Genomic DNA, 10943 nt, shown 5'->3' with positions numbered 1-10943 from the left:
CTTCACCGACTATCTGTGCCTGGCTAGTGCGGAAAGCAGTCAACTGAAGGTAACGTATCTTTGGAAGAATTCGGGTAAGGTTTCGGAATGAAGAGGTCTGGTTGTGCTCGAGCTACTTAATCTTAAGTCTGTACCAATACTATAACTTAGTTATCTTGGTAAAGTGTTTTAGAGTTGTTTAAGTTGTTTAAAGATAATAGTAGTCAATAGTTAATCAATATGTAATAACTGTATATATTCTTATGCCTTGCTGGAAATGGGCACAATGCTGGTAAAGCTAGTAGTTTGTAAACAGTAATAGCTTTACATGTTGCTGTGCCTGTCTCCAGTATAACTTGCCATTTATATTAATCGTCACGCAGTGTTGGCTTTTATTTCTGTTTTTCTTATTCTGTCTGTGTTGCCTTTATAGTCATGTCATTAAAAACCTTTCTTGAGGAATAATTAGTTTAGTTTCTCTTTTGCAGACACTACTCAACCTCATTACATCTGTGTTGGGTGGTGGGAAGTAGTGATCACCCAGAGCCCCATTAGGGTCCTGATGTGTACCTCCTCCTTCCATTAATCTCCACACTGTGGATATGGGGAAAAGAGTGGATGTGATATATCCTGACTTTAGCAAAGCTTTTGATATGGTCTCCCACAGTATTCTTGCCAGCAAGTTAAAGAAGTATGGATTGGATGAATGGACTATAAAGTGGATAGAAAGCTGGCTAGATTTTTGGGCTCAATGGGTAGTGATCAACGGCTCTATGTCTAGTTGGCAGCTGGTATCAAGCGGAGTGCCATAGGGGTCGGTCCTGTGGCTGGTTTTTATTATTTTATTATTATCTTTATTAACGATCTGGATGATGGGATTAATTGCACCCTCAGCAAGTTCACAGATGACACTAAAATGGGGGGAGAGGTAGATATCCTGGAGGGTAAGGATAGGGTCCAGAATGACCTAGACAAATTGGAAGATTGGACCAAAAGAAATTTGAGGTTCAACAAGGACAAGGTGCAGATTCCTAAACTTAGTAAGGAACAATTCCATGCACCGCTACAGGCTGGGGACTGACTGGCTAAGCAGCAGTTCTGTAGAAAAGGACAGTTTGTGTGTGCCCCCTTGTTGCCAAGAAGGCCAATGGCATATTGGGCTGCATTAGCAGGAGCATTTCTGTAGATTGAGGGACGTGATCATTCCCCTCTATTTGACACTGGTGAGGCCTCATCTGGAGTATTGCATCCAGTTTTGGACCGCACACTACAGAAGAGATGTGGACAAATTGGAGATACTCCAGCGGAGGGCAACAAAAATGATTAGGGGCTGGGGCACATGACTTAGGAGGAGAGGCTGAGGGAACTGGGGATATTTAGTCTGCAGAAGAGAGGAGTAAGGGGGGATTTGATAGCAGCCTTCAACTACCTGAAAGGGGGTTCCAAAGAGGATGGAGCTAGACTGTTCTCAGTGGTGGCAGACGACAGAACAAGGAGCAATGGTCTCAAGTTGCAGTGGGGGAGGTCTAGGCTGGATTTAGAAAACACTATTTCACTAGGAGCGTGGTGAAGCACTGAAATGGGTTACCGAGGGAGGTGGTGGAATCTCCATCTTTAGAGGTTTTTAAGGCACGGCTTGACAAAGCCCTGGTTGGGATGATTTAGTTGGTGTTGGTCCTGCTTTGAGCAGAGAATTGGACTAGATGACCTCCTGAGGTCTCTTCCAACCCTGATATTCTATGATTCTAAGTATTAGACCTACTTTGGGACAGTATCTCTATTGCAAGAGACTGCCCAGTGTGAACCAGCTGTGAGGCTCCCCTGCTAACAGCTGAAATCACTAAGAGCCTGTGCTAAGTATGTGTGGGGCCCTGAAGACATCTTGGTAAGTGGGCAGCTGGCAAGGAGGCGTGGCAAGCTGCCAGCAGAGAAGCTGGTGGAGAGGGCCAGAGCACAGCCCCGCAGAGGCGTGGCAATTGGTCATTGGGGCGACGAGTGAGTGCCCAAGCAGTGCAATGTGTAACATGCCTCCTTCCCCCCCCCACCCTCGCCTTCCACAGAGGGTGGGAGGTGAATTCTGTGGATGAACCCCTGAACTCTGGGGCTGCACTAGCCAAGTCCAGCAACTGTGAGTGGGGTACAGAAAAGGGACGGGCACTTTAAAGGGACTTTTGAGTTGCTGGACTTAAGACCCTGAGGGGAAAAGTACACTGCCCAACCTACTTGGGGGTGAGTCTTTTGCTCATGATTTGTGTTGCGGTGCTTTCTCAAGTTAATGCTGAGTTAATACCTCCTTTATTAAAACTTTTGCTACATTCAGACTCCTCTGCTTGCGAGAGGGGAAGTTTTGCTTCTTAGAGGGGCCCAGGGGGTGGTGTGTAATTGCCCCAGGTCACTGGGTGGGGGCTAGAGCCAGTTTTGTGTTGTATTGTTGAAAAGGAACCCGTAGATACTGAACCCAGCCCTTGTTGCTGCTGGCTCCATATGGCAGAAGGGTTACATCTATAATCACATGAATTTTTTTTTCTTTCTATCAACAAATATTCCTGCTGGTAAATTCATTTGCTAGAATATTCATGGCACACAAACACAAACAGGGTGTGAATGTAGGTAAAGCAAATTCATTTTTTAAGGTACTTTCCCAGCTCTACTGTATAGTAATTTGATTAGAATCACTGCTAAAACACTTGGCGTCTTGTATTTAGATAGCTTGAAGTAATAATTTAAGCTGTCACAGTGGCATTTTCCATCTGGCTTTCTTTGTGTGGTCATGCCAGAGAACAACATTTTGTGGTCTGTTTTGTTCTCACCTCTCTGACATGTTTGTCTGTAAGGTCAGAAAACGCATCATATAAATTGCTTTTCTCACACAGCATTCCTCTGTTATGTAAAGACCCAGTCCTGCATCAGGCTCCAGACAATCTCAGAGCCTGCATGCAGGGAGCAGTTTGCAGAATCTGGGCCTAAGTGACTCACTGTTATGGAAACAATGATACTAGTAGATCTGAAGGCTGCCTGGATGGGAAGGACCAAAGATGTGCAGAAAGCACAGAATATAAGAATATCATAAAAAGAAGCACGTCCTGCCTAACCCCCTTTCGGTCATTGGAAAGATGCAGTATCATTTAATCCTTCCGAAGACAGTGTTAAAGGGAGATATTAGCAGCTCATGCTTCAGTTAAGTCTGCTTCCTTCCTGGTTTCATTGTCTTTTGTCCCTCCTCCCAGTCCTGACCCTAAAAACTAACCAGGTTAGAACATAAAAATAATAAGACTTCAAAATGACTTCTGTGCCCACTCTTACAAATTCAGTCCTGCCCTCTTCATAGGGTTCTCCACTGTCTTTTATAGGGAACTTGCTGAACAGTTTATTATGAAGCTTTTTATGCTTCATTATAAATTGATTACAGAAAACATCATAATTGTTATACAGCTGAGATATTATTACTGCTCTGTGTTTCATGGCTCAGATGGCAAGAAACAGTGACAGACAGGCTTAGAACTGTAAGACACCTAGCACACTTTTGGGCACAGTAAAATAAAATAATAATAATAATTTGTGATGGTGGATGTAGAAAAACACACAGGCAGCAGCAGCTATAGCATTCTCCTCTAAACTAGGGACAAGATATTATAGACAGACATTCAGTTTAGTCATCCCCCACAGGCCTCCTACCTTTGCTGAATTAATCTGAGGGAGTCACTGCTAGGCTGTTCATTTCAAACCTGGCTTCTCCAGAAGAAGTGAATGTACTCTAGGGCAGTGACTCTCAACATTTACAGACTACTGTACCCCTTTCAGGAGTCTGATTTGTCTTGTGTGCCCTAAGTTACACCTCACCTATAATCTACATGCTTACAAAATCAGACATAAAAATACAAAAGTGTCACAGCCCACTGTTACTGAAAAGTTGCTGACTTTCTCATTTTTACCATAGAATTATAAAATGAATCAACTGGAACATAAATATTTCACTTACATTTCAGAGTAGTATATAGAACAGTATAAACAAGTCCTTGTTTATATGAAATTTTAATTTGTCCTGGCTTCACTAGTGCTTTTTATGCAGCCTGTAGTAAAAGTAGGCAAATATCTAGATGAGTTGATGTGCCCCTGAAGTTCTCTGTGTACCCCCAGGGATACAGGTACCCCTGGTTGAGAACCACTGCTCTAGGGCACCTCTGACCGAGGGAAATCCTAAACTGAAAGACATTTGAAGAGATTTCCTCTTCTCTTAATCTCCCTCTCTGTTTTGTGCCTTAGTCTCAGTTTGGCACAAACTTTGCCATGTCTTATTACTTATCCTATATTATGAGAGGTATGTTTCTTGATGTGGCCAGTTTATGCCCTGTAGCTGGAGCACTGATATCCTTTGTAATACGTATCCACTTTGGGACAGAGTCTATGGGCATATTTTTTTTTTATTACCACAGTTACACTCCACTGACCTTTATGGATTTATTGATGATTCATATCCATGCAGGAGAACAATCAAGCTCTAGGTCTATTTTTTAAAATTTATTTAATGCACTGTGTAACGCTAGATGTTATTCTTATTGATATATACTGAATTATTACCCAGTACCTTTCATCCTAGAAGATCCCAGAACACTAACATGCTCTAAATTTACAGCACTACTGTAGTGAAATGCCTCTGAGATGTAAGCGAGGTGGTCAGCCAGCATGTTGTACAACTGTAGGGTTGGCGAAGGAGAAATTTTGCATCAAAACACTGGGATAAACCCCTACTTTTATTAAACCTGTCCTGGGATCTTTAAGGTCTGTGCAGAGAACTGAGGATCTCTGATTTTAAGATCATATACGAAAGACCCTACATAATAAAGTGCTTGGAATTCAAAGTATCTAACCTTAGAATGATGAAGGCAAAAACAGACCATACAAGGATTTGAAAGTGTAGCTCTAGAGAGTCCATCTTGCTATTTCAAACATTTAAGCCATCATCTAAGCAAGGAAGATGCTGAATTACTTTGTGTGCACAGCTAGTGTGCACAGTAACATGCTCATATTATTGCTATCTCATCTTCCTTCATCCCTTAACAGCCAACAGCCTCTTACTCATTTGTTTTTTTCCCCTCATTTACTTGTGGAGTCCTGTCATTAATCTGGACATGGCTGCTAAGGTTGCTCTGCTCCATGTATAATATTTTATGCAAATTATGTAAGGAGCTTTTTTGCATATTTGCAAGTTACTAGAAACTTGCATTTATGGTCAACCATGCCCTGCCCCAACCTAATGGAGTGGATAGGACAAGGAGCAGCACAAAACTTGACAGCTTTGTGTGGGGTTGGTATTAGGGCAGATTGGTGGGAGGTTGCTTGAGTGTGTCTGGGGAGCAGGTAGATAGGTGGCTGGTGGAGGTCAGTGGTTGCTGGGTTCCTGTGTATGACAGGACTGTTCAGGTCACTGTGGCTGGGATGCCTGAGAGTTTATGCTGCGGGAAAATGGTATAGTTGGCTGTAAGCTGCAGTCCTCTAGCTGTTCCTTCCTGGCTGTGAACCAGCAGAAGAATGTCTGCAGCTTTCCCACATCTCGGTGAGATGCATGACAAGTCAGCTGACATGCAGGAATAGGTGAAGAGGCCACAAATGTGAGGCTGCCACATGAGATACATGACACTTGGTAAACGTGCCTAGACTGTAAATTCGCCAGGGCGGGTACTGTGGGCCACTGAAGTCGATGAAGTTACAGCAGCAGAGAGCTGGGTTCTGTCTCTGAAGTATGTATTTGTACAGTACCTATCACAATGAGACCCTGATCCCGGATTTGGGTCTTTAGATGATACTAGAATATAAATAATAATGAACTCTGGGTTTTTGTTTGTTTGTTTAAAGTATTTGCCTCAGTGATACCCATATGTCGTTGTACATGATTCAGACACCACAGGCTGAGCTCCCAGAGATGCAGACAAGAACGTTTCCCACTCAGTTAAATTTAGATGACAAAAACACTGTCAATATGTATTCTGTCCCTCTGCCTACCTCTTAGACTGTAAAATTGGAGCCTGAAGAAATAATTTTAATTCCTACCTGGCTCCCACGTAAGCCCTGCAAACTCTTTTAATAATATTTTAATGTTACAAAAACAACCCCTCCCCCGAACCTCACAGGTTAGCAAAAAAAGTATTGAACAATTTTTTTAAATTAATTGTAAATTCAGGTTCCTTCCCCCTGATGACACCATGAACATTAGTATTACTAAATATTTGTCTAACACCATAACTTTGCATGGAGTTTTACAAAGGTAAAAAAGTTAGCGTCCCTTCCTTGAAAAGCTTACAAGCTACCTAAGAAAGAAAAAAAATAGACTAAGGAAGGGAGGAAGAAAAATTTTGATGATGATTAAAACAAATAAAGTATTGTGCATAGCTCTTATAAAACTCAGGCTGCTCAAGGACATTGCCTGTGTTACATTACGTTGGCCCTGCCCCAGGCACTGTATTGGTTGCAACTCATACACACATCCTTTGTAGTAAAGCACTGATGCTTTTAAAAATAAGAATGAGGTAGGGCAACAGAAGAGAAACACGAGATTTTAGAGTTTAAGGGTTTATGTATGTATGCAGACTTGCACTGATTTAACTAAAAGTGTGATTTTAAACCTACTGAATTGAACTAGTGCAAAGGGCTTATTTTGATTTAGATTATGTAGGCTAGGAACTGGTTTAAGATGAATCAAAGCAAGTTACTGAAATTTAAATAAAAGCTTTCACTCAGGAATTTGCACTGGTTTAACTCAACTGGTGCAAATATGTATAGGCATCAACACAGATCTGAATGTATGCAGTCACTCTATATTTTGGAATCTTAAAACCTAATCTTTTTTCTAATATTGTTTGGCTTTGCTGAAGTTTAATAGCTGTGGTAATAACTAGTGTTATTATAACTTATTTCATTGCTGTGTTACATGATCTTTAATCTAGTTCAAAATATGGCATTTATAGTTACAGCTTCAGATCCACTGACTTTTGCTGTGCACTAGTTATAAAAAAATCATCCAGATGGGTATATTCACTGTGCAGTATTTAATACCTACTTATGACATTTATTATGCAGTAGATGAATGTATCTTCTAATAGTAATTTGTTCAGCATTGCGTGAGCACACAAAAAATACAAATTATAACAATAATTTCAAAAAAAATTGAACAGCAAACACTAACATATAGCAGTGAATCATTTAATTTCCTAACATCTATTTAGTGACAGGCCATAGCATAAATTAAAGGCTTTAGATGAAAAGTATTGGTAAACTTAGATAAAACAGAACATATAAACTCTATCTACTTTTCAGCTATTTAGACACTGGAAAACTACAATCAAATAGTACTACGTTGTAACTGTGCGAAACTAGGCTGTTTTAGTTCAAACAAGGCTCAACCTTTTTGTCTATTTGATTTGGTTTTGCAAACTGGCTGAGTTTCACTTTGTTTCACATCAAAACCATCATTCCCTCTTCAAATTCTTCCCTGCTATGAGGGTTGATGCTATTATTCTGACTGGAGTTCGTTTTTTTGGGAGGGCCCAAACTCCTAGTAATACACAGATGGGACTCATCACTAATGAATAGATAGCAAATAAAAATCCCTGTGACCATTGTGTGTGGAAAATATGTAGAAAGGCAAAAAGTAGAAAATAAAGCCCTTGTATTTAAAAGAATCTCCCGGGTTCTCTTTAACTTCCACCTTCCATTCCCTTCTCCTTCCAGCCTAACTGACGCTTTCAAAGTTTTCCTTTTTACTTAAGAAACTGATTGGGGGCCCCAAATCAACTTTCAGTTCAGCTTTTTAATACCAGCTACCTGTAAATTAAAATTCAGTCCATCCATTTCTCAGGTACTGATGAGTCCCAAAGCTGAGCTGCAGGGGAAAACATGGCTGTTTTTCTTTAAAACTCTGCCAAGTGAGACGTGCTAATTGCTGAACTGAAAAAGAAAGATTATGTTTTCCAACAACCCTGTCTTCAGCACAGAGCAGCCCCTAAAAAGTGGTTGGACCAATTTCAACTGAATTCTTATTAGAAATGTATGAAAGTGTTCTACTTGAATGGCAGAAATGCTTGACATCAAACCTGGTTTGAGGTCTACATGTTTCTATGAGCTTGTTACGGTTTGCTAGACACTTTATACCTATGAAATCTTATTAGGCTGTGTCTGGTGTTAGCTAGTATAATTATATTTCTAAAAATCTTTGTACTTTTTCTACATTGTATAAGAATGAACCATACTCCCAGCAGGCTTTGTACTTAAGCTAAGCTTTATAGTGGATGTTCATTAACTATTAATTTGTGTATGACCCTTCTTTCTTGTACACACAGTCTGTCAGAGATAAGATGCATGTTCTGTTAAGGCTTGCCAAATATGAACTGTGCACTTGGTGCACTGATAGGGATAATTGGTGCAGGTGTCTTAATTGGTACAGATGTCTTTGTACTAGATGAAACGCTAGGAATAACTGTCACAGATGTCTCTATATCCTAAAAAACTAGGTACAAAACTAAGTAAGAAAAGGAAGATAAGGTCTGTAATTTTACAGTGGAATTTGAGAGTTTTTTTGTCTGTTTAAAACAAGTGGCCTATAAATATAACTCAGATTAAGTGCAGACTTTTTATTCCTGGAGGCATTCTGCACCAAAACATTAAAATTCTGCACATAATATTTTAAAATTCTGCAAAATTTATTTGTCAAAATAACATTACATAATGATGCCAGTTTCAATTATTTTAGTAATTTATTTCAAAATAAATGTGAACAAGTGTGTCTGTAACAATGACACATGAAAATTCCCCCAGGAGTACAGAGTTAAGAAACCCCTATGACAACCCAGTTCCTGTTTCTCTGCCCCCTTCCCTTCCTCAGAGCTCAGCTGGGGGGCCAGAAACTCACAACCCCTCCCCCTCCCAGAGCCCACCTGCACCCCCCCCAGCCAATACACCCACACCCTTTCCCCCCCCCGAGCCCAGATGTGGGGGCCTCCCTTACCCAGACACCTTCCGCCCCTGAGCCCAGCTGCGGGGGCCCCCCTTGCCTAGACACACATCCCCCCCCGCCCCAGGATCCAGAGGATGATGCTGCTCCGTCCCATGCTTGCACAGAGTTTCCTGTGCGCTTCCCTCCCTTGCCCTCAGGGCATACTGGGAACTGCAGCTGCCAGGAACCCTCTAGCTTCCTCTCCCTGCCCCGCAGCAGCATCTTCTATGTGCAATCTGAGTGTTGCCAACTCCAGTGGCCCCTAGTGGCGGCTAGCAGTACTGCAGCCCATTTCTCTGGGGAAAAGGAAATTCTGCATGCACGTTAACTTCTGCAAAATTCTGCATTGCAGTAGCGCAGAATTCCCCCAAGATAAACTTTTGGAACATATGTACTCTGCAAACATGTTCTCCAGAGACTGGTAATGTATGAACCTCTCTGTGCTGATTTCTCTAGGTTTCATAAACTGACTGAGCAGAGTTATCTGAAGTCCTATCAGAGACTTTTTGAGGCTGTTGTTCAAGGTATGTTTCAAGTTCAAGTCAAGTTCATTGGCACGGATCACAAGTTCACAAGGTTCTGTGTAACAAATTGGATGAGCCTCTCATAAGTGATCAACAGGATCTATTCAGAAAAAGTAGTAACATTCTCCTATCACTTGTGTGTCTGTATCTGGCAGGCAATAGTCTCGTATGTTTTTAAATTTTATAGTTACCCCAGTTATCAAATGTCAACCAAAATACGAAACAACAACAAATTCCAGTTTTACAAGGGAACTTCCCCCAACCCCTTACTGATCATAGTTCTGTTACATGAGATACAGGAGCTAGTATCTGTGTTTTCATACAGTTCTACAGTTATCTCATTTATTGGGAACTGACTTAGTATTTTATATTTTGGCAACTAGAGGAAGAGAAAACAGGTAGGAACTAGTAACGGGAAAAGCTACAATTTTATACATCCATTAGCCTGGTGCTTTTTCAAGAGCAGTATGAGAACCTCCATCCACTTTCATTCATTTTTCTCTTGCAAAGACACTTGTAAAAATGTAGGAGCTACTGAGTACTTTCAATGTAGTTTTTATAAGAGAAAATGAGAGCCTATCACTCCTAGAGCTGCAGACGAATGCTGAACGGCAGCTGAGCTCATTGGCAGGAGGGTGGATGAGAAGGAAACTAAGGAATTTAAGATATAAAAATGCTGGAAAATTATATATAATAATATATATATATTTTCCCAGAAAAGTGCAGGAACTTTGTAATTGTGTGCACTTTGCAAATTTGCACTCTTAATCCAGCAAGGAAAGAGGGTTATTTAAGCCAAACATCTGGACATGGACTAAGCTGCATTCTCTGTGCCAAACTTATGATACCCAACTTTTCTCCCATAACACCTTACTCCCATTGTTTTCAGTGAGGCTATACATCATGTAAAGTACATTTCTATGGAGTCAGTGTATCTCATTCTCTTCCTTCCTATGTGGGTTGCAATATATTTCTGTTTGTCACAAGTCTGACACCCTCATTGATGATACATTCTTGTAACTAACTGTTTCAGAAAGCTTCCAAAGGAGTCTGAATTAAATGTGGAGAGGAAGCTTCTGCAAAGAACTGAGACAAAAGTGTTCAGATTTCTCAAACCTCAATCCTGCAAGAAGCTCCATGGGTACTCAGGCAGATCTTTTTTGACTCCAGGAGAGCTGCATATGGGTGCAGGGTAGAGTAACCAGATAGCAAATGTGAAAAATCAGGACACTTTCTTGGGGGGCCCAAAGGCACTAAGCCAATACAATAACAAACTTAGGCTTTTCTCCATATTTAGGCACCTATATATGTGACCAAACTTTCAGTGGGACTGAGAGTTCCCATTAACTTCAGTGGAGATGCTGGGTGTCCAGCAACCTTGAAAAATCAGGCCACTTATTTAGGTTCTTAGTTATGCATTGCAGAGTCTAACTTTAGGCACCAGTCTTTAAAAA

The sequence above is a fragment of the Gopherus evgoodei genome, chromosome 1, assembly GCF_007399415.2.
Source record: "Gopherus evgoodei ecotype Sinaloan lineage chromosome 1, rGopEvg1_v1.p, whole genome shotgun sequence".
NCBI classification, from domain to species: Eukaryota; Metazoa; Chordata; order Testudines; family Testudinidae; genus Gopherus; species Gopherus evgoodei.
Note: the sequence above shows the minus strand (reverse complement) of the source record.